Consider the following 25,610-nt stretch of genomic DNA (forward strand, 5'->3'; position numbering starts at 1 on the left):
TATTGAATATTACTTGGATATTCATTTGAGGATGTATGACTCCTTTATTTTATGAATATTATTTATAGTATTCATTCGAGGTATTATGACTCCGCTTATTACTTAATAATATTCTTTATTGTATTAAAGAATAAGGTGTCGATAATCAAACTTACTTTTGATTATTCAAATAAAGATATTACTTTCGTATAAGTATATCTTTGATTATTTGCTATTCATTTCAAGTATAAGTTTTAATACTTCTACTTCAATTATTTTATAAAGATTATTCTTTATGGGAATATTATTTAAATAATAATATTCAGACATTTTCTAAATATTCTGGGGACTGATTTACTTCATTAAATCAGCTTCACTCCAAACATTCTTAAAAATGTTTTGCGAGTCTTCAAAATGATTTTTTTAAAAGTTAGAGCGGATCCCAAAACTCATTTTTTTTAAGATCCTCCTTTCGAAGGGGATTTAAATACTCGCTCAAAACCTGAGGGATCCGGCTCTGTGGTGTGTTTTATATTCGCAACAAGGTTGCTGTTTTGATAAATGAATTGATTACTTACCCAACACTCGGGAAGTAAAATTCTTGGAACAAGTTAATCCATTAACAGGCATCGCCTGGGAAATATCGGTGAGTTCTCCTTTCCAAATAGATACGACTTCTTGGTGGAGCCGTATCAACAAGTTTCTACTTGGGGAAAGTGGGGACAAGCTTTACGTTTCAGAGTCATGGATTTCATCTGAACTAGGAGTGGCGTAAGTGGCCGAGTAGCGCCGGCCCAGCCTTATTATATTGGCCCAAATGGCCTGGAAGTTCCGCTAAGGCGGTCCATTCCTTAGGAGTTCAGTATTCGGTTGACAAGTAAATCCGACAGGTTCTCCTCTACATGTAGAAAATGGTGGGGTTGCACTACTACGACTGATCATCGTAAGTGGTCTTCCTGGCGCGGCAAACTCCCGTAATGAGTTCATCATCCAATTGGATATTTCTGCAACACTACCCAGAGCACTTCGATAGAAAGGCTACGGTTGGGCGATTGTTGAGTGTTGGCAGGGTCAAGTTTTCAAAATGATGTTTGCATCAAATGAAGTATCTCGTAACTTCATTTTATTTTGATGATATTTTAAAGATTTAATCTATTCAAATCTGGTCTTGTAGTCTCATCTATGTGATGAACTTTGGAAACTAATTATAACTTGAATGGTGGTAGTTCAAGTAGTATTTGGAAAAGATATAAGTATATTGGAGTATCTTGTAACTTCATCTTTTAAACTTATATCTAGTAAATGATTATCTTATGCATGACAAAGATTTTCAGAAAAATGTTGAGACAAGGTTAGATATATGAGATCACCTTGCAACGATATTTTTATACAGTTATACACTGGAACTCTGTGTATATTATGCATGGAAGAGGACTTCCAATATTTTGAAAAGTATATATGTATATATATACTGAATATTTTGCGACTTCATCGTATTAAGATATCATCTTGGTTCATTTCTTTTGACCAAGACCTTCATGAGTACTATGAGAAGGCCCATATATTGTTAATCATTATACATATTATTTTGGTGGGCTTGCTGCTCACCCTTGCTTTCTTCTTTCATCACACAACATCAGATAGACAAGATGAACAGGACCAAGCTCCCAATTCGTGAGCGGATAGGAAACGTTCCGCAGCTTTCTATAGGCGTTGATGTCGCTGTAGCTGAGGTAGGAACTACCAATAGGCTAGGCTTTCAACTTTTGATGTATTAGATTATGTATATTTATGAATTGTAATAATGGCAAAGAAATGTAAATTTATTCAGAAACCTGTTTAAGGTGTATTGGCATATAATTGTGGAATAAAACGACTTGTGATTATTTTTGGATATTCATCTCTGAGACTATAACTTGTGGTGTGTGTGTTTATTGTGGGGTCACAGTACAGAGTAGTTGATTATTTATTAAGATTGGGTGTTGTTAAGGGAAATGGAACTCGTGACAACCCGGATCCCCGACCCCGGATTTGGGGGTGTTACAGAAATGGTATCAGAGCCAAGCGTTATAAACCTCAGAGATGATGGGACGTTAAGATAATAAGTTCACTAAGATAATAAGAACTCTTGCCAAGTTCATAGTTGGACTACCTAACGTAGTACTGACAGTTAAAACCCTTATGGGAACCCTTATAAATGTAGCGATAGAAGCGTAGTTCGTTATCGTATATGGTAGCGGGACTCCGAACCCTGAAGTTGAGGAACATCAACGCGATGATGTTTTATTACTAATTGGAGATCAGATTGTGGATCCAATAGAGCGTCCTAACGCAGGACCGGATGATGTTGATATTGAGGATGTAGCGGTTGAGGATGTTGTCCTAGAAGGGATAGTTGCTGAGGAGGATCCCATGGAGGATCCTGACGAGATTGGATAAAGGACCACTGATGAATTGATGACCCTGGTTGGGTCGACTACCAGAGGTAGGATTGGCCGGTCACTACCAGAGGTTCATTCAAGTTTGTAAAGATAGTAGCCCCTTTAACGCGGCTTACTCGTAAGACTGAGAAGTTCGAATGGACAGAGAAATGCGAGAACAACTTTTAAGAACCGAAGCAAAGGTTGGTGACGTTCCCTATGTTGGCGTTGCCGGATGGAAAATGAGATTTTGTGATTTGTAAGTGACGCTTCGCATAAGGAATTAGGGTGCTTCTTATATAGCACAGCAAGATAATCGCGTCTGCGTCAAGACAATTAAGGGAATTTAAAATTCGATATCCCCACCCATGAGCTTGGGCTCGTGGCAATAGTTTTGCCCTAAAGATTTGAGGCACTACTTGTATGGAGAGAAGTGTGAGATTCACAAACCATAGGAGCTCTAGTACATTCTTACGTAGAAAGAGCTCAACATACGCCAGAGGAGGCGGTTAGAGCTAATCAAGAATTATGATTGGGAGATTCTTTATCATTCGGGGAAAGCCAATATGGTGGCTGATGCCCTTAGTAAAAAGGAGAGACTCAAGATGATAATGTCTTTTGGAGAGTTTATAAGAGATTTTGAGAAAATGGAAATAGTAGTGAAGGTAACCGGAGCCGGTACCGAAAAGCTGTTTGAGATAGCAATACAGCCCGAAGTATTGGAAAAGAACATATTGTGCCAGTAAAAGTGATGAATGAAGGCAGAGAGCCAACAAATAGGTATGAGATTAATACCGAGAGTGATGATAAGGGAATAATGAGGTATTCCTATAGAATTTGGGTTCCAAAGGTTTAAGAGCTTAAAGATGAAATCTTAGATGAAAGCTAGTTTGAGGAATAAGAGTTAGAGCAAACCCTGAACGTGATAGTCAGGGAGGTTGCCACCAAGACAAAAGGAACCCATAACATGATGAAGTGGAAAATGAGGATTTAAATTATGTAAGATGACCCCAATTATGGGGAGTAGGAAGAAATATTTAGACTGAGGAAACAAAAGTCGAGTAAGGACAGGAGACCCGAGATGGTACCCCTATACGGCAATTCATGGACCTGTCTAAAGAGAACTTAGAGACTATTATCCCCAACCACCACCCTGAGGAGACAGTGCGGTGGGAAATTCTTTCATGACCTTTAAGTCGCTAAGCTCTCAGAGTTCCAAGGAACAAGCTGACCCAGTCGAGGCAAGAGCCTGGCTAAAGGAAATAGATGAATCATTTGAGATTCTAAATGATTGACGAACCACAAAAGACTGTTTTGTCACTTACCCTCCTAAGAGAGAGACCACCCGCAGGTGAAAGGCCAAGGAAGGCACGGAGCAAGAGATTATAATAAACTGATTTAAGTTCAGTCAATTGTTTTCAGGAAAGTACTTCCCAAGGTTATGGAGATAGTGTAAAAGCTTAAGAGCCAGAACAAAGGCAGACGAGTATGATGAATTATGAATCTAAGTTGTAAAAGTTATCAAGATTCGTTCTGAAGACATGAATCCAGAATGACGGGATGTTTGAAATCAATGCTTATGTTGTGTTGGTTCATGAAATAACGATAAGAGAAAGGAATATAAAGGCAAGAGAGTTTGAGGAATGATAAGGGAGTTGGGTATGAGGAAACCCTAAAGACTCGTAGAAATAGAAATAAAAAAGTAGGTAATCGTCCGGATGAGAGTGATTCACCATGAGTTAAATTGATGGTTGAAGGTATAAGAGATACATATATTTTATCCCCTGTAAGTTGGGAAGATTCGAGGAAACCTTGAGATAATTCGAAGGATAAATAATGAGACGCGGATAGACTGAGGAGACAAGAAAGTAATAAATTAAGAAAATTGGGTGAAGGAAGTGACCTTCAAGAAGGTAAAGTGTAAGACCGGTGGCATGATACCCAGAAAGGGAGACGTCAGATATGAAAGATATCCCAACATTGAGATGACTGTTGAGATAAACAACAAAAGTAAATAAGGAATTATTAAGAAGAAGTTCACGTTGAACATGACCAATATCTTCCAGAACATCCATGTTATCATTACCAAATCAAGAAAGAAAAGTGGATGACCATTGTTATCTTTTGGAGGCCATATGGATTGACCTCAATTTGAATAAGGATGCTATTATGAAGTTAGGTATAGACTATCGAGGTGGGAATGATTGAATAAGACACCCTTATCAGGGATATATGACTTGATTTATCCATGGAAGGATGCAGGTACCTTTTAAAGGTGGAATTAAGGATAGAACATCGGTAACTTAAAATGAATCCTAGGGGAATGCATAAAGGTTGGAATTTCACCCTTAATAGGGACAGTATGAGTTTTGACAGTATGATTTGGAAAGGGTTAATGTAGCAACAACCTTTAAGAATCAGTGGAGAAATTTTTCAGAAGTATATAGACAATGGTTCTAGTAATAGTAAATGGTATTTTAATATGCCCTGTATCTAGGGAATACAGGAGGAACGATTGAAGGATAAACTTAGAGGTTTTACAAGGAGAAAGGTAATATTCAAAATTTTCAAGAATAGAAATATTGATAAAGGAAATATGACGTAATTATAATGTTGCCAAGTGGGGCACGTGTTAAACCACGAGAAAGTATGGATCGAACCAGTAATGGTCGAAATTATTCAGGGCAATTAGGACTTAAGATAAAAGATGTTCTAATTATGATTGAGAGTCAGTCATGACAGTGATTAACCTCTAAAGACTGAGGCAATAACTTATGGAAAAATGGTGATTTTTTTTTACTCATCAGATTTTAAGGAAAGCATTTTCACATAAGCTGTGATTGAAATAAGGTAGAAAATTTATTTGGAGATGGTTAAAGTGACATTGACTGTAAGGAAATTTTACTATCAGGAAAGGCCAAAGAGGTGGCCGACACTTTAAAGGTAAGAGGATAATTATAGGCGCTTGTGCCAAAAGAATACAGTGATGATGGTTAAAACTGTGAAGGTTGTATTATGGTTTGGAAGATTGACATTCCTTCTGATGACTGTACAATACCCAGCCGTAATAGTAGTTGGTAAAGGTTTAATTCGTGTAATCGCCATGAGCGGGCTATCTATCTTAGAAGGTACTATCTTGAGAATGAGCCTGGACCATGTTTCAAAAGGACTAAACGAACCTTTGAGATCAGGAGTGTTCTTCATGAATCAGAAATGGTGATTATGTTACCTCCTTAGAAGGATTTGATACGACATGTATGGACTCCGTATGGTTAGCTATTAAGATTTCATGGAAAGTGAATGATGACAGTGGGTCAGTGGTGGACCATAGTAAGGCAGCAATGATTCTGCGAGTAACGAGCTGATTACAACCGTGAGAGTTGTATTAGAATGGATGTTGAGATTGAGTACCACTAAACGGGTCGTGGTAGTGTATAAGTTATCATTGATAGACTAATTAAGTAGAGTATCTACCTATTGAATATTTATTCCCTCTTATGAAAAGAGAGTCGTATTACTATATGAGGAAGGTTGCGGTGCAAGCATAGAACTCTAGTAACGGTGATGTCTAAAATGAGATCCCAGGTTCGATTTTCGAAATCGAGGGAGTTTCAAAGGTGATTGTGTATAAGCTCGAGGAAGAGCATGGGTCCATAGAATGATGGACGGAATAGAAATATTTAGGCATGGGAAATACGATGCTATAATACTTGATGCTGATATAAATACGTATATGTTTTGTTCTCCTATGACAAACCTCTATAGTTCAAAGGTAGGTTCCAAGCCAGATATTTTGTGGCAGTATATTTTTTTTATATATACAATTCTCTTCAGTTCGTTCTTTTCTCTTCTTTTCATTTCATATAAGTTGAGAAGAACAACCCTTCCAGAAGGGGAGGTATTGCCGAATGACTGTCTATCTGTGTGATAGAAGCCTAGTAGGATACCAACTATTGTTTAATTGCTTGTCAAGTACTAAAGGCTGGCCACCTTCTGTACTAACTATGCGAGATAACAAGTGTTCATGATCATAGTGATCTCTCAATAAATTCTTTTACTTCTATATGAAGGATTAAGCTTTCGAAAATAGAAACAGCTGAAAAAGGAGTAGTAAAGTTATGGTGGTATTCAGAATGGGAACACATTCGTAATACTAAGGTTGACGTGGTTATTAAAAGGTTATAGAACGCTAACGAGCAAAAGTATAACCAGTATAATATTAGGAACGGAAGGTAGTAGCGATTACGAACTCGAAAAGAATGGGTATTGAGAAGCAAAAGCTCTAATGCTAAACTCTATAATGAGAGTCTGTGCAATAGACTTGAAAAAATTTGGAATGATCACTTAACGCGGATTTAGTTATATCACGACAATAGATCATATGTCATTATCGAGGTGTCACCATATGAGATCCTTGAGGGAAGATAATGTCGATCTCCCTTATGTTAGGATGAAGTTGTAGAGCGCAAGATGCTCGGACCCGCAGTAGTCCAAAGGACCAGGGATATAATAGATCTAATCAGAGGACGGCTGGTAGTAACCCAAGATGGACATAAGAGGTATGCTGATTTGACTCAAAAAGGACAAAGAGTATGAAATAGGGGGCCTAGTAATGTTATAGGTAACCCCTTGGAAACCCTTGAAAAAGGATTGATGAGGTTCGGAAAGAAAGGAAAGCTAAGTCTACAATTTGTTGGACCCTTGGATATATTAAGACGTTTGGGAAGTTAGCATATGAGCTAGCCCTACCCCCGAACCTGTAGCAAGTTCATAACGTGTTCCACGTATCAATGTTAAGGAAGTGTAATTCGGATGCCAGACAAATAGGGGCATATGAGCGCATAGACATGCAACCAGATGTAACCTATATGGAGCAACCATGAAGGGTATAGAGTAAAAAGGAACGAGTGCATAGGAGAAGGGTTATTAAACTAGTAAGAGTTTGATGGTAGAACCACAATGTGGGAAAATTTACTCGAGAGTTAGAAAGTGCAATGCTAAGAGAGTATCCCTATTCATTTTCTATCTGATTCCGGGACGAAATCCTTTTAAGGAGGGGAGACTGTAATAACCCCAATTTTTGGGAAATTTTTGAAACCCTTATGAATAGTGTTTTTGCTGAATGAGAAAACTTTTCATGCCACACTATGTAGGGGTTCTGATATGGATATTCTGAGATTTTATTAGTACTTTATATGGGATATAAGTGTATGTAAAGATCGTCAGAATCCAAATCCGAATACTTTGATTTTTCCCGGAAATACACTAGATACGGAAAGATTTGAGAAAAAGGTAACAGGATAAAAAGGATTTAAATTAAAGGATTATAGCAGAGGATCATAAAAGGAATATAATATATTGAGAAAGGTTAAGGGAACCTAAGTAATAAGATCCCGGGTATGATCCTTCAAACGATAAACGAAAACGAAAGTTAAGCGAACCGTATAACAGATCAGCGGTCATTAGGCAAACAATTAGGAAGTTAATCAAAGGGATTAGAGAAGATGATGTCACCCAACCAATGAGAAGAGGACAAGGAGGGGAGGATGACATCATGAGGATGACACAAGCATGACATGGGAAGGAAGGAGATGTGGTGGCTTTTTAACCACACAAAATCAAGGGCAACTAGGTAATTTACTAAAACAAACACAAAAATCAAACCAACCAAGCCAAGCAAATCATTTTTCATCAAAATCAAAAAGAAACCAAGACATTGTTCTTCATGCTCTCGGCCAAAACAGAACCAGAACACTAAAACTGCTGTATCTCCTTCATTTCTCACTCAAATATTGTGTTCTATAGCTCATTGGAAAGGTATTGAGATGGCCTACAACTCTTGTTCACAAGTCTCGTCCAAATAATCATGGTAAGACCCTCATTTTTACAGTTCTTTAAATCGGACTTTTAGAAACTTCAAAGCCTAACTTTGTGTTCTTGATTTCTTTGGAAAGATCAAGCTTGTAGGAGGCTCCCTAAGGCTTCCTAGCAACTTAACACCTCCCAAGGAAGGTATAAACTTCAAACCCTAGCCTTTACTTTATTTGTTAGTAAGTTTAATGGTTGGTGTTGTGAAATGAGAAGCATGGATTGTGATTATTAGTAGTTTGGTTTGATTTGGAAGTGTTTTTGGTAATTGAAGCTTGATTATAGTTCATAGGTCGTGATTGTGGTTGTTTGAGTTGAAAACCTTGGAGATTATGGACTGATGTGGTATGGTTTAGGTGAAGTTTTGTTGTATTGATGGTTATGAGTTGGTTGGTGGTTAATTGGAGTAGTTTAAACATTGGTAATCGCGTAAACATAGCCGTCGTAACGTCCGATTTTCTTTGGACTGTTTTTGTGCATAACATTAGGACCCGAGAACCCCCTGCTAGATTATGACCACTGCCATGTTTAGATAGCTCATGTTACGAGCTTCGTTTTGATATGTAGTTCGTTCGATTCCGATGCACGGTTTAGGAGAAACGACCGTTTCAAGTAACGGCGTTTCGTGAACGAAACTTTTCCCCTCGCCTTACTTTGAAACATAGGTTAAAGACCAAAAAGGGTTAATTAATGCATGAAACATTTATGGTAAGTGTGTTAGGCAGTTGGTAAGACACTCGCGAAGGAATCGCCTTAAAACTCGTAAAGGTTAAATTATTAAAAATGGTGGAGCCGAGGGTACTCGAGTGACTTAAGAGAATCAGTAAGCGCAAAACGAGCGTTAGAGTCTGAGTTGGTTAGAGTATAGATTTACAAGTGACTTTGGTTTAATTCCAACTTACTTGTTGTTTATAGGTTACCAGACTCGTCCCGAGCCATTCGTAACCCCCAGTCACTCAGGCAAGTTTTCTACCCGATATACTGTTGTTGTGATGTAAATATATGTATATGCATTATCTTGTGATAGTGCATGATTGTTATTAGCAAATTTTGCGATATATTGGAGCATGCTGATATGGTATATATGCATGTCTGTTTCGTAATCTGGTTATCTATCTGTTGATTTCAATGCTTATAGTTGCATAATACCTATGCTAGAAATAAGCAAGTAGTTGCGTATACCCTTAGTATAGGGGATAAAAGGTGAACATATTTCTAAACCGGGAGTCGATGTTCCCGAGTATATTATATATATATATATTTATATATATATGGATATAGTTTTCAAAACTATGGATCGAATAAGGTTTATTCGATATCTTTATTTTACTTAATTGAATATTAATTTGAGTATTCATTCGAGGGCTTATGACTCAGTTTATTTTATTATTTGAATATTATTTGAATATTCATTCGAGGGCTTATGACTTAGTTTATATTATTATTGAATATTACTTGGATATTCATTTGAGGATGTATGACTCCTTTATTTTATGAATATTATTTATAGTATTCATTCGAGGTATTATGACTCCGCTTATTACTTAATAATATTCTTTATTGTATTAAAGAATAAGGTGTCGATAATCAAACTTACTTTTGATTATTCAAATAAAGATATTACTTTCGTATAAGTATATCTTTGATTATTTGCTATTCATTTCAAGTATAAGTTTTAATACTTCTACTTCAATTATTTTATAAAGATTATTCTTTATGGGAATATTATTTAAATAATAATATTCAGACATTTTCTAAATATTCTGGGGACTGATTTACTTCATTAAATCAGCTTCACTCCAAACATTCATAAAAATATTTTGCGAGTCTTCAAAATGATTTTTTTAAAAGTTAGAGCGGATCCCAAAACTCATTTTTTTTAAGATCCTCCTTTCGAAGGGGATTTAAATACTCGCTCAAAACCTGAGGGATCCGGCTCTGTGGTGTGTTTTATATTCGCAACAAGGTTGCTGTTTTGATAAATGAATTGATTACTTACCCAACACTCGGGAAGTAAAATTCTTGGAACAAGTTAATCCATTAACAGGCATCGCCTGGGAAATATCGGTGAGTTCTCCTTTCCAAATAGATACGACTTCTTGGTGGAGCCGTATCAACAAGTTTCTACTTGGGGAAAGTGGGGACAAGTTTTACGTTTCAGAGTCATGGATTTCATCTGAACTAGGAGTGGCGTAAGTGGCCGAGTAGCGCTGGCCCAACCTTATTATATTGGCCCAAATGGCCTGGAAGTTCCGCTAAGGCGGTCCATTCCTTAGGAGTTCAGTGTTCGGTTGACAAGTAAATCCGACAGGTTCTCCTCTACATGTAGAAAATGGTGGGGTTGCACTACTACGACTGATCATCGTAAGTGGTCTTCCTGGTGCGGCAAACTCCCGTAATAAGTTCATCATCCAATTGGATATTTCTGCAACACTACCCAGAGCACTTCGATAGAAAGGCTACGGTTGGGCGATTGTTGAGTGTTGGCAGGGTCAAGTTTTCAAAATGATGTTTGCATCAAATGAAGTATCTCGTAACTTCATTTTATTTTGATGATATTTTAAAGATTTAATCTATTCAAATCTGGTCTTGTAGTCTCATCTATGTGATGAACTTTGGAAACTAATTATAACTTGAATGGTGGTAGTTCAAGTAGTATTTGGAAAAGATATAAGTATATTGGAGTATCTTGTAACTTCATCTTTTAAACTTATATCTAGTAAATGATTATCTTATGCATGACAAAGATTTTCAGAAAAATGTTGAGACAAGGTTAGATATATGGGATCACCTTACAACGATATTTTTATACAGTTATACACTGGAACTCTGTGTATATTATGCATGGAAGAGGACTTCCAATATTTTGAAAAGTATATATGTATATATATACTGAATATTTTGCGACTTCATCGCATTAAGATATCATCTTGGTTCATTTCTTTTGACCAAGACCTTCATGAGTACTATGAGAAGGCTCATATATTGTTAATCATTATACATATTATTTTGGTGGGCTTGCTGCTCACCCTTGCTTTCTTCTTTCATCACACAACATCAGATAGACAAGATGAACAGGACCAAGCTCCCAATTCGCGAGCGGATAGGAAACGTTCCGCAGCTTCCTATAGGCGTTGATGTCGCTGTAGCTGAGGTAGGAACTACCAATAGGCTAGGCTTTCAACTTTTGATGTATCAGATTATGTATATTTATGAATTGTAATAATGGCAAAGAAATGTAAATTTATTCAGAAACCTGTTTAAGGTGTATTGGCATATAATTGTGGAATAAAACGACTTGTGATTATTTTTGGATATTCATCTCTGAGACTATAACTTGTGGTGTGTGTGTTTATTGTGGGGTCACAGTACAGAGTAGTTGATTATTTATTAAGATTGGGTGATGTTAAGGGAAATGGAACTCGTGACAACCCGGATCCCCGACCCCGGATTTGGGGGTGTTACATTAACGATTACGAAAAAAGAATGGGTATTGAAAAGCAAAAGATATAATGCTAGAAGCTATGATGAGAGTCTGTGCAATAGACTTGAAAGAATTTGGAATGATCACTTAACACGGATTGAGTTTTCTTACGATAATAGATCGTATGTTAGTATCGAGATATCGCCTTATGAGATCCTTGAGGGAACACTGATTTTCAATTTAATTTCCAACATCCGATCGCTTCTTGAATGTCGATCTCCCTTATGTTAGGATGCTGTTGCAGAGCGCAAGATGCTCGGACCAGCAGTGGTCCAAAGGACCAAGGATATAATAGATCTAATCAGAGGACGACTGGTAGTAGCCCAAGATGGACATAAGAGGTATGCTGATTCGACTCGAAAGGACAAAGAGTATTATGAAATAGAGGACCTAGTATTGTTAAAGGTATCCCTTGGAAAGGATTGATGAGGTTCGGAAAGAAAGGAAGGCTAAGTCCATAATTTGTTGGACCCTGGGAGGTATTAAAACGTATTGGGAAGTTAGCATATGAGCTAGCCCTACCCCCGAAACTGTAGCAAGTTCATAACGTGTTCCACGTATCAATATTAAGGAAGTGTAATCCGGATGCCAGACAAATAGGGGCATATGAGCGCATAGGCATGCAACCAAACGTAACCTATATGGAGCAACCAGGAAGGGTTATAGATCAAAAAGGAACAAGTGCTTAGGAGAAGGGTTATCAAACTAGTCAGAGTTTGGTGGTAGAACCACAATACGGGAAAATTTACTTGAGAGTTAGAAAGTGCAATGCTAAGAGAGTATCCCTATTCATTTTCTATTTGATTCCGGGACAGAATCCTTTTAAGGAGGGGAGACTGTAATAACCCCAATTTTTGGAATTTTTTTGTAACCCTTGTGAATAGTGATTTTACTGATTATGCTGAATGAGAAAACTTTTCATGCCACACTATGTAGCAGTTCTTTTATTTATATTCTGAGATCTTATTAGTACTCTATATGGTATATAAATGTATGTAAAGATCGTCAGAATCCAAATTCGAACACTTTGATTTTTCCCGAAAATCCACCAGATACCAAAAGAATTGAGTATAAGGTAACATGATTAAAAGGATTTAAATTCAAGGATTATAAGAGAGGATCATAAAAGGAATATAAAATATTGAGAAAGGTTTAGGGGAAACCCAAGTAATAAGATCCCGGATATGATCCCTCGAACGATAAACGCGAACGAAAGTTAAGCGAACCATATAACAGATAAACGGTTATTAGCCAAGTAATTAAGGGTTAATCAAAGGAGTTAGGGGATGATGATGTCATCACACCAACAAGAAGAAGACAACTGTAACAAGATGACCTAAGCTTGATGACCTAAGCATGACAAGTGGGAAGGATTGGTTGGTTGATTGTGAGCCACACATTTTTTCCCATGGTAACAATTAATTATCAAACAAATACCAACCAACAAATATTAACACAAAACAAATTGGAAGTTGACTTTCATTTCCAAGAAGAAAGCTCTCGGCCTTCCTTCCATTTCAAGGAGAAAAATTTCAAAAACCAAGATCCAAGCCTTGTTAATTTGTGAGGTAATTATCTAAGGTCCCTTATACTTAGATATAGCTATCCTAGAAATCTAAGCTTCCATTTCCTTCACATTCTCTTTCAATAAATCATGGAAGAAGAGGGTGAATAGTGTTTTCAAGAACTTGAAACTTTTGATCTTGTGTTTTTGTTTAGATATAGCATTTATAAGGATTTTCAAAGGTTATTTCAAGCTCCTTAGTTGCTTCTACTCACCAAGGAAGGTATAATCTCTTACCCTAGCCTTATTATTGAATATTTAGAGCTTTTTATGATTGGTGTAGTCTATGGAAAGTATGATTCTTGTATATTTAGAGTGTGGATGGATTTGTAATGAGTTTGAGTTGTAAATCTTGGATTATTGGTTAATGAACTTAAGTATAGCTTTTAGTTCATGTTTGGGGGTAGTATAAATTGGAAAATTTTGAGATGTTGGGACTGATGTAGTGAAGTTTGGATGGAGTTTGGTTGTAATGTTGATTGTGGGTTGATTTGTGGATTAGTTGGAGTAGTTTAAAATTTGGTAATCGCGTAAACATAGCCGTCGTAGTGCCCGATTTACCTTAGACTGTTTTTGTTCTTAACTTCAGGACCCGTAAACTCACTGTTAGATTTTGACCATTGCCATGTTTAGACAGTTCATGTTACGAGCTTCGTTTTGATATGTGGTTCGCTTGAATCCGAGGTACGGTTTAGGAGAAACGACCGTTTTAAGTAACGGCGTTTCGCGAACAAACCATTACCCCTCACCTTAGTTTGAAACCTTGGTTAAGGCCCTTAAATGAATAATTGGAGTATGAAACAATTATGTAAAGTGGACTAGGCAGTTGGTAGAGTACTCGCGAAAGAATCACCTTAAAATTCTTAATGGTTAATTTATTAAAAATGGTGGAGCCGAGGGTACTCGAATAACTTATGTGATTCGTTAAGCGTAGGAGTGACCATAAGCGAACGGTAGGGTTCAATTGGTTAAAGTCTAGTTTCTTAAGCGACCGGGGTTTAATTCCAAATTATGTTGTTGTTCATATGTTATCAGACCCACTCTAAGCTTAAGTCTATCCGGGAACACTCAGGCAAGTTTTCTACCCGTTATACTGTTGTTGTGATGTAAATATATTGATGCATTATCTTGAGATAAGTGCATGGTTGTTATTAGCAAGTCTAGCGATATATTGTAGAATGTTGATATGATATATATATATATGCATGACTATTTCGTAATCTTGACATCTCATTGTTGATTCAATTGATTATAAACTGCATAATACCTATGCTAGAGATAAGCAGTACTTGCGTATACCCTTAATATAGGGGACCCAGAGTTGAACATCTTTCTAAACCGGGAGGCGATGTTCCCGAGCATATTATATATATATATATATAGTTTTCAAAACTATTAATCGAATAAGGTTCATTCGATAGTTTTATTTTATTTAAGGAATATTATTTTGAATATTCATTCGAGGACTTATGACTCCGCTTATTTTATTTAATGAATATTATTTTGAATATTTATTCGAGGACTTATGATTCCGCTTATTTTATTAAATAATATTCTTTATTTTCCTAAAGAATAATGTTTCGATATTTGCCAATTATTCGGAAAATAATTGATACTATCAAATCATTCTTATTTTAAATATTTCCAGAGATTATTTTCAAGATTTATCAAAACTATTTCTGGAAGGTTAGAGCAGATCCCAAAACGTTTTCAAATTTAAGATCTTACTTTCGAAGGGGATTTAAATACTCGCTCAAAAATCTGAGGGATCCCGCTCCGTGATGTATTTTTATATTCGCAACAAGGTTGTTGTTTTGATAAAAGAGTTTTTGATTACTTACCCAAATGGCGTAAGTGGTCGAGTGGCGCCGGCCCAGCCTTATTATATTGGCCCAAATGGCCCGGAAGTTCCCCTAAGATGGTCCATTCCTTAGGAGTCCAGTGTTTGGTTGACAAGTAAATCCGACTGTTCTCCTCTACATGTAGAAAATGGTGGAGTTGCACTGCGACTGATCATCGTAAGTGGTCTTCCTAGCGCGGAAAATTCCCGTAATGAGTTCATCTTCCAGTTAGGATATTTCTGCAACACTACCCGGAGCATTTCGATTGAAAGGCTACGGATGGGTGATTGTCGAAGCATTGACAAGGTCAAATAGTTATAATGATGTTTCCATCAAATGAAGTATCTCGTAACTTCATTTCTTTTAAACAATATTTCAAAGATTGAATCTATTCAAGTCTTATCTTGTAGTCTCATCTTTGTGATGAACTTTTAGAACTGATTATACCTTGAACGGTGGTAGTTCAAGTAGTATTTAGAAAAGATATAAGTATATTGGAGTATCTCGTAACTTCATCTTTTCAACTTATATCTGGTTAATGATTATCTTATGCATGTCAAGGATTTTCAGAAAAATGTTGAGACAAGGTTAGATATATGAGATCACCTTGCAACGATATTTTTATATAGTTATAAACTGGAACTCTGTGTATATTATGCATGGCAGAGGATTTCAAAGATTTTGAAAAGTATATATGTATATATATATTGAATTTTTTGTGACTTCGACGCATTAAGATATCAAACTTGGGTCATTTCTTCTTGACCAAGACTTTCATGAGTACTATGAGAATGCTCATATATTGTTAACCATTATACATATTATTTTGGTGGGCTTGTTTCTCACCCTTGCTTTCTCCTTTCATCACACGATAACAGATAGAAAAGATGAACAGGACCAAGCTTCCAATTTGCAAGAGGTTAGGAAACGTTCCGCAGTTTTCTGGAAGCGTTGATGTCGCTGTAGCTGAGGTAGGAATTACCAATAGGCTAGGCTTCCAACTTTTGATGCACCAGACTTATGTATCTATATGAATTGTAATAATGGCAAGGAATATGTAAATTATTCAGAAACCCTTTTAAGGTGTAATGGTTTATAATTGTGGAAAAAATGACTTTTGTTATTTTTGGATATTCATCTCTGAGACTATAACAAGTGGTGTGTGTGTATATTGTGGGGTCACAGTACGCAGTAGATGGTTGATTATTCAGATTAAGTATTATTAAGGGAAATAGAACTTGTGACAACCCGGATCCCCGACCCCGGATTTGGGGTGTTACAGAAATGGTATCAGAGCCAAGCGTTATAAACCTCAGAGATGATGCGACGCTAAAATAATAAGTTCACTAAGATAATAAGAACTCTTGCCAAGTTCATAGTCGGACTACCTAACGTAGTGCTGACAGTTAAAACCCTTATGGGAACCCTTATAAATATCATGATAGTAACATAGTTTGTTATCATATAGGGAAGCGGGGCAACGAACCCTGAGGTTCAGGGGCATCAGCATGAGGATGTTTTATTACATGTTGGAGATCAAATTGTTAATTCGATAGAGTACCCCAACGAGGGACCGGATGAGATTCATATTGGGAATGTTGCAGTTGAGGATGTTATCCCAGAAGGGATTGCTGCTGAGGAGGATCTTGTGGAAGATCCTGACGAGAATAAAGAGAGGACCGCTGAGGAATTGATGACCGTAGTCAGGGCGACTACCAGAGCTAGAATGGCCGCGAGGGTGGCACTAGAGGATGAAGAGTTAGCAAGAGCACGGAGGATAATGAGGGCAGAAGGAGTGGGACCTTCCAAAACACCAATTATACCGGTATCAGACCCTCTTCCAGAGGTTCTTGTAGACATCCATGAGGTTTACTTACAATTAAAATTAATTGTAAATGAATTAAACATTTTCTAAAATTAATTGCAGCGGAATATTAAAATTAAAATGAATTAAACACACGAAGAGATTCTGGATAAAACTTCTTTTTATTCAAAAGTATAAATACCCGGAGGTTTGCTTACAACTCCAAATACAAAGATCTGAAGCAATAAATATAAAAAGAACCAAATCAATGAGCTATAAATCTAGGGTTCTTCTTATCACTCTAAAAATTAAAAGCTCATATTAAAAGGTATTAAATACAACCAATAGAGGTTTAAATAATGAGTGTTACAAGTTTGTAAGGCTTTAAATGGTGTGGAACAAATTGGACATGATCTCCCCTTGTCAAATCAAGCTTTTGAAGTGCGCTGAGATAAATTTGCATGAGCTTCGCACTTTGTAAAAATGGAGGAGATGCAAATCTGATTAGCTGATGTTCATTATATAGAATTGTAGCCTGGAGAGAGAAGGGGACATGTGGCAATCTAATGTTCATTCATTTGAATTTAACAGTTTGCACAAATTCTAACTTGTGATCTGAATAAATCAACTTGTGAATCACATTTTGTAACTGGTACAAAATAGCAACCTGCGAGAACATTTTGTAATAGAGGAGTAGGTGCATTGCCTTGACACATATTCCAACTTGTGACTGCCAGAAATAATTCAGCAACTTGCGACGTATATTTGATTTATAAACAAGTACATGATTTCCTTTAAATTTCACTCAACTTGTGACTTTGAATATGGTGCAACTGGTGAATTTGAATATGGTGCAACTGACAAATTGATTTCATTTTCTTTCTTCTGTTTTTGAGTAAACAAAACACAAAAGAAAAAGAAGTACAACAGCTTTTGTCCTTGCATGTGAATTAAATAGGCTGCCAGGAATACTTTGTTTGATGCACGCAGCCAGGAAGGAATGTTTGTCCTGCCACGCGCCGAATGTGAAAAAGGAGTGGAGTGAATGCGCTTCACGCGCGCGTCATGGGAATGAAGCAACCTTTCCAATTCTGTGTTGCTTGTATTGTTTTGATTTATTTGCACCTGTACATGTGTTCTCTTTGGATTGTTTCTTTGCACACCTCCTGGGTCCCGTGGCAATTTTAATCAACACAGACATTAAAGCTATTACCATTTGTTTAATAATCAAATAACCTGTGTCATTTGATTTCGTTGAGTAAAAAAACCAAACGTATGCTTTGTCTGGTTTTCTTTTGATTAAACAACCATAATTTGAGTACATTTGCATGCATGCAACCATTTGACCAGAAATTTTCAGGATTAAAAAAAAATAAACATTTGATTATTAATCTAACTAAATAAATAAATAAATTTGATTTCATTTATTTATTTAATTAAAAATTAAACCTCAATTTATTTTTCCAAAATTAAAAGTTGATATTAAATTAAATAAATAAATGATTTAAGTTTCATTTATTAATTTAATAAAAAATCAATTTTTAAATTATTTATTTTAAAATAATTGTGATATAAGATTAAATAAATAAATGAATTAATTTCCATTTATTCATTTAATAAAAAATCAATCATTGATTAAAAAATAAATCTTGTAAATCCTCGGGCTATAGTCCTTTATATCTCCAGGCTTTCTAATCTCCGGGTTTTCGAACCTTAAAATATTTCCAGACTCCTCGAGTACAAAAACCACTTAACAGTATTTTTAAAAATAATACTCCATTTCCTTTCACGAATCACTGATGCTTAGTGCACGGGTATGGTTCACAGATGACTAGTTCCTCTCTCAGGCCTTCGTATTATACCCGTACAAACCACCGTTAAGTCTTCTACCAAATATAACCAACTTCACTAGGAATCCTTGATGTCTTCATACTGATTCTGATAACTGCTTTGAATGACTCCAACCTTATTCCTCCGATGCCTGAACATATTAATGAATTTCATACGGATCACTGTTGATGTCTTCTTCACTGCAGCTAACAAAACCTTTTGTGCATAAACCCAATAAAAAATCTGTACTGATCCTAGTGGAACATATATTATTTTAAAGTCCTTATTCTATTTTGAGTTATCCAAACCTGTATTTTTGAGTTGTACATACAGCTTCAATCTTGCTCAACAATCTCCCCCTATTTGACTGTTACACCTGACAGTCAAATAATAATGGAGAAGCAACATTTTGGAGGATAACTCAACTAACCATATCCAAAAATCTTCAATCAGCTTTCAACTTTCAATCATGGACTTGGAAATAATACTATCTTATATCTACCGCATCTTCTATAAACATTCAGCTTTAGCAGAGAACATATTCTTGTCTCCCTTATGTAAAGTTGCCGATAGATACGTCATCCAAATACTGTCTTCAACAATCTTCAGATCTTCCCATAAAGTACATAGAAAACATTTTGGAATCCAGAAACGAAACCCAATAATCTCCCCCTAAGATGAAGAATCCCTTCCTTAGTGCAATAAAGTTAGAAATCCCTCTTCTTAGTTACAGAAAGACTATCAGTCCATGATCTCTTTATAATCTCTCCCCTTTAGTTGAGTAATCCTTCAAAATGTATTCAGAGTAAAACCTTAGAATCAACCAACCAAGTGAAGAGATTATTCAGTAACCATTTCTCACAGTGCAAGTGTGTGATTTATGTTTAGTGATCTCACATTATGTTTCATTCTACTCTACACTCAAGTGTTTGTCACTCGATTTCACAGTGTGTCACTCACTCAAAGCTCCAAACATCCAAGGGTACCTGCGAGAAAATCCTTTTCATAGAAAAGTTGCCTTCCACCTTCAAGAATAGAAACTCTCAGTCAAGAGATTCAGAAATGTTCCTTCTGAGAGGGGAAATTAGGATTCTTTTACGTAGCAGAATTCCTGATATCCCTCAACTTCCATGAAGAAGTATACCTCATAAACTCGTCAGATAATATTTGAGTCCTTATTTAGGAGCTGCAATTTTGATAAAGCTAAAATCATTTCCAGATTTAAATTCTAGGAAGATAACCAATGATCAATGATATGCCATTAGAGATCAAAGATTTCTTCTAAAGTCTGTGGGGACTTATCAGAGTCTCCAAGATCTTAATCCAAAAGATCAGAGTCCAAGATCATTTCACATATCATAGGCTAGGATCTGAGAATTAAGATCGAGCAACTTCTAGAATCATATGTTCTCATTCAAGATGAGAGACAAAGAGCAGAAACATGATCCAGGATTTCAACCATTGACCTTGATATGGTTTGACAACGATTGCTACATCAATACCTTCCTTGTGTGTGTGAATATCACAAGTGCATTGGAAATATTTTTAATCAAGGGGTAGTGACTTTTATACAGATGCCCTGGCTGACAGGAGAATTTTCAATAGATAATATTCTATTGGGAGAACGCACCTAGTAACTGTTGATATGCCTTTTTTCAGCTCTATATCATTTTGAGAGAATACAAATGGTCTTACAGATGTCTCAGGTTATAGATACTCCACTTCTTTATGAGAGACAGAGCTGTAGGGTTGACCTTTCCTTCCTTATGTGGTGCTTCTTGGCACTATCTCCCTCATTCTCAACCCAACTCCAATACCAAATGGTAATTTTATCTGATCACTGAATTGATATCTCAAGAAAATTAAGTTAATTAGAGCAAAATATCGGGGATGTATCAGAGTAAGGTAATGGAATACTGTTTGAGAAGTGTTTGGTTCTAATGACTTGGGTTAGAACCTATGAGGTGTGATAGGCTCATAGTCAGTTCCTAAAACCACTGAGGGTGGTGAAGATCACAAACATCCAAAGTATAATATCAGAGAATTTAATGATCATATAACAGTGTGATTTCAGAACCAGATATCTTTTACCTTTACTTACCACAATATGGATTCATGAAGAATGTCTCAGATGATCATGATTTCTGATTCTTTTGACAGTACTACTCAATCAAATCTCATTAGCTCAAAACAGTTCAGGTTAGTCCAATACAGATAAACACTATAGAAGAAAGGGGATGAATATTTTTTTGAACCTAAAAGACATGCATAAGGTAATCAGAGTATACAAAATATATTAGGATCTAAGATCCAGAACAAAATATAAGCATGGCAAGATCATCAGAGTTTGGTCCAAAAGATTATCAATTAAGTCATAAAATTAATCAATTATGCCAAGAGTATATCCAACAAGTATGCACCAATTGATTAGTCAACACAAGACTAAGCCAACTAAAAACTACCCCTGACATAAAATCATGTCACAACTATCACTAGTCATGCTGCATATTTATTCTAGCACAAAATAAATAGAGTTATTCTAGTATAAACAGAGAATCAGAGTGACCAAGGAATCTATTGTCAGAGTTACCTAGGGTCTAAAACTCAACAATCATACATAATTACTCAGAAAACATGAAACAATCACACAGAATATAAACAGAGCACTCAAGCTAGTTGCACAAAATCTAAACCTATAAATCAGAGTTATGATAGAATCACAAAAGAGATTATAGGATCTTAAATCAAAGTGCAAACAATATTGAGATGTGTGTGTGTAAGCTAAGATAAATATCAATATCATGAGTGTTTGCATCAGAATAAACATATAACATGTAGACATTCAAATAACTCATATATTGCATCAAAAACTCTAACTTACTTACCACTAACAAATAAATGTAACACATGGTAATCAGTTAGCTTCAAGACAAGTTTATAAACATGGATATATATAATGAATATAGATATATAAACTTAATTTCCCATGTTGTTAACTTAGATTTGTGAAACATTGCTTGTTTTGCTCCCTAAGAGTTGTTGCTGAATCAAAATCTGAGATTTGGCGCTTTGAGGGGAATAAATCTTGAACTGCTACCAGAGTCCGAATCTGGATCAACCCCTGTTATATTCAAAAACAGCTTCAGGCTTCTTTTCATTCTTGGAAAGATCTTCACTATTTAAAGATTGTGATCTATCCTTGAATATGGGAACAAGCCTCCACAAATTTAATCTTCAAAATTGATTGAGTTCATCTGGCATAGCAATCACTCAATCTGGATCTCCAAGAGTTTCACTGCTTCCTTTGGTTCCATTTATGATAGAAACCCAGAATATTTTCAATTGTTTGTAGTAGCTCTTTTAGTCTTTACTCCAGTATTAGACACACCAAGTACCAAATGCCAAAGATGGTCTTTACTCCATTCTTTACATCTTGGTAGACTAGCTCTTGCTGACTCAGCATTTCCAGAATTAAGTTGAGTCTTACTAGTAGATCCTTGTTCTTTTTCTTCTGATCTTTTTACCTTTACTCCAGTATCAAAATTACTGAGTATCATATGCCAAGGATGGTTTTTACTCCATTCTTACGTCTTGGTAGACTAGCTCTTGATGACTCAGCATTTTCAGAATTATATTGAGTCTGACTAGCAGATCTTTGATTTTCTTCTTGCTCCCCCTGAGTTGTTGTCAGCATGATCTATAAAATCTGAAGCTTGTGGATTTGTTTTAAAGATGGTATGAATGTGCTTTTTCCAGTTTTCACTATCACTACTGCATCTGAACCAATTCCACTATCAACAATGTCAGTTCGTCCTTTAGAATCTGAATCTTGAGAACTAGTTCCAGAAATAGTTTGAATATCTTTGCTTATCTCGGGACCATTCCCATCAGAGTTTGAATCAGAATCATGATCATTGACAAGATCATTTGCATTTATATCTTCATTTGGAACAACCTTAGGTTTGTCTTCATCATCAGAAAGATCTTCAACATCTAGATTGTCTAAGCTGTCTTCCTTCTGATTGTTTAGGAGCTTGCTGTCATTAAATGTTAATAATGACAAACATACAATCTCATAATCAAACATGACTCACTATCCACTAAGTATACTATACTTCCAATTATGATATTTAACAAAGAACTCATTAATTGTTAGACTCCATGGAAATTGAATTATGTCCAACTATGCTACACACATGATTTTGATCTTAGCGAGTTTTTCAGAAAAGGCAATTTAAAAGATCTCACTATTATCAAAATCTCACCACTATCTTGTGATAAAAATATCAACAAAATTTGTCAACAAATTTATTCAAGTATGTGGTACTACACAACTCACCATTAACTAGTGATAAAACTATCAACAAGAATTGTTACTAGATTTATCAGAAGTTTATAGCGCCACAAAACTCATTACTAACCATTGAAAAAAATTCTCAATAGTGTAATGCTACTAATCTCATCACAAACCACTGAAATAAATTATCAGAGGTGTGATGCTGCTAATATCATCATAAACCACTGAAATAAATTATCAAAGGTGTGATGCTGCTAATACTTTAACAATTTAACTTATGGAGCAAATAAAAAAGTTGAATTGCTTCAAGGTCCATAAATCAAACTATTAGAGTAGAAACTCAACAAATAACTGCAAGAACAAAGCATTTAAATATTGAGTGAAAGATGACATTCCTGATTTCATGCCATATCCCGTAGTGATTCCTTTGCTGTCATTTCCAAAGGTAACTACTGGGCCAGCTCACTTGTCCACTTCTGATAGCAGGGCTCTATCCTCGAACTCTTGTGTATTAGATATCCAATGTTCAAAATCTATATGGTTCACTTCACTTTCACTTGCCCTGTCTATATTATGGATCAAGTTTTCTTTGGTACCCAAACTAAACTGGGTCCAGGGGACTTAGAGAGATTCACAGTTTGAACAATATCATATGCAAATTTAACATGCTTTTATTTCTCATCGACTGTCTCCTTCTTCTCTTTAGAAGCCTTAAGAATGTCTTTAGGATTCCAAATAGGAGTTTCCTTCCTAACCTTAGGAGGACTGACAGTCTTTGCCTTATTATGCTTTCTACTCATGTTCTTATCATTATGTTTACAAGTAGTGGATGACAAATGCATCAAGTTAAGATAAGAAGGCAAGGTATTGAAAGAACATGGCACATATTTAGATTTATGACATGATGTATGAGAACTAGGCATGGTAGGCATGTTATGCTTATTATGAACTTTACCTTTGTCTACTTTACTAACAGTACATGCATATGCAAGATGCGAAGCAGAATTACATTTAAAGCATAACTTCCTAGAAGAATTAGGTTTTAGCATATCTTTATTTATATCGCTAACACCTAACTTCCCATTTCTATTGCGTCTATTCTTCTTTTTAGCCTTATGAACATCTCTATCATCTAAGTGAGTATTGGATTCATCATTAGAAGTTGACTATCGGATGACTTTACAGTTGACTCTTCCTCACTTGAGACATAGTCCTCAACAAGCACCTTATCTTCATTGAAAGAATCAGGAGTAGCCTTTTTGCATAAAAAATTATTGGCCTTTTCAGAAGCCTGTGATATATCTGAAGAGTTTGATTTACCATCATCAACACTCTCTGATTCTATCACATGTTTTCGTCCAATATCACTGGATCCAGTGTCAATTATGGCTCCATTGATTTGGTTGTCAATAATTTCCTTTGCACTAATAGCAGAGTTCTGATACACTTTCAATTTAGATTCTAACTCAGATATCTGACTCATATGGACAATATCTAAAACCTCACTGGCTTTGACCATGTTCTCTAGGCATTCATTACGTTTCTTAAGATTATCTAATTCAACAGTAATTAGGCCTAGTTCTTCTTGTCTAGTGAGCAACGATCTATTCTTAGATTTTATTATATTTATTTCCTCTTTAAAGCTGATCACACTAGCATGAAGTTGAAATAATTTTACTCTTATATCCTTATCACAGTATTTGCAATCATGCCAGGATATATTAGTAGTGGTCTCAGAAGATACCTGCGATGAAGAGGTTTCCATTGATGTTGGATCATTGCATTTTTCTTCCTCTACATCTGTACCATTCCAGTGCTTTTCATCACTGACTAATTCTTTGTCCTGATGCTTCTTCTGTCCATCTTTATTTCTTCTCAGACAAGCTTCTTTATCCTTTGCTTGTATGGAATCTTCCATTTCACTGTTAGAGTGTCCCTTTTATTCACCATCACACAATTAATGTGTGCTTCCTTCAATCAACTGTTCCTTGCAACATTCACTAGTACTGACTCTGTAGATTCTCCAACTTAAAGATCTTGACTGTCTCCACTAGATGACTTAGCCTTATATTTGGAATTTCTTCTGAATTTAAGTGCACTAAATTTAGAAGCCATCTCAAACATAGTTTGATCTTCTAATTTTTCAAGTTCTTCCAAAGTATAATAGTCATCTGTAGCTTCTTCATTTCCAGTCAGATTTGATCCACTTGTAGAAGCTTCCGAAGTCAGTGATCCTTTAACATTTTTTCAGGAATTAAGTATTCCTCTGCTATAGGACATGTTGATTTATTTATGGTTTTGTTCCTGTTGTTCACTGTCTCACACCCATGTTTGACATTTCTCTGCTTTTCCTCAGCTTCATAGGTCTTCAACTTGTCATAAAGCTCATCCAATGACATTGTATTGAAATCAATCCTTCTCTGTTGGATGACACTTTATTTTTCAAATGATTGGGCAAGGTAAGAATAAACTTTCTGTTTATCCGTTTCTGTGAGTATTTCTTCCCAAGTGTACTCATCTCAT

Source organism: Apium graveolens, chromosome 8 (assembly GCF_009905375.1).
Source record: "Apium graveolens cultivar Ventura chromosome 8, ASM990537v1, whole genome shotgun sequence".
Classification (NCBI taxonomy): domain Eukaryota; kingdom Viridiplantae; phylum Streptophyta; class Magnoliopsida; order Apiales; family Apiaceae; genus Apium; species Apium graveolens.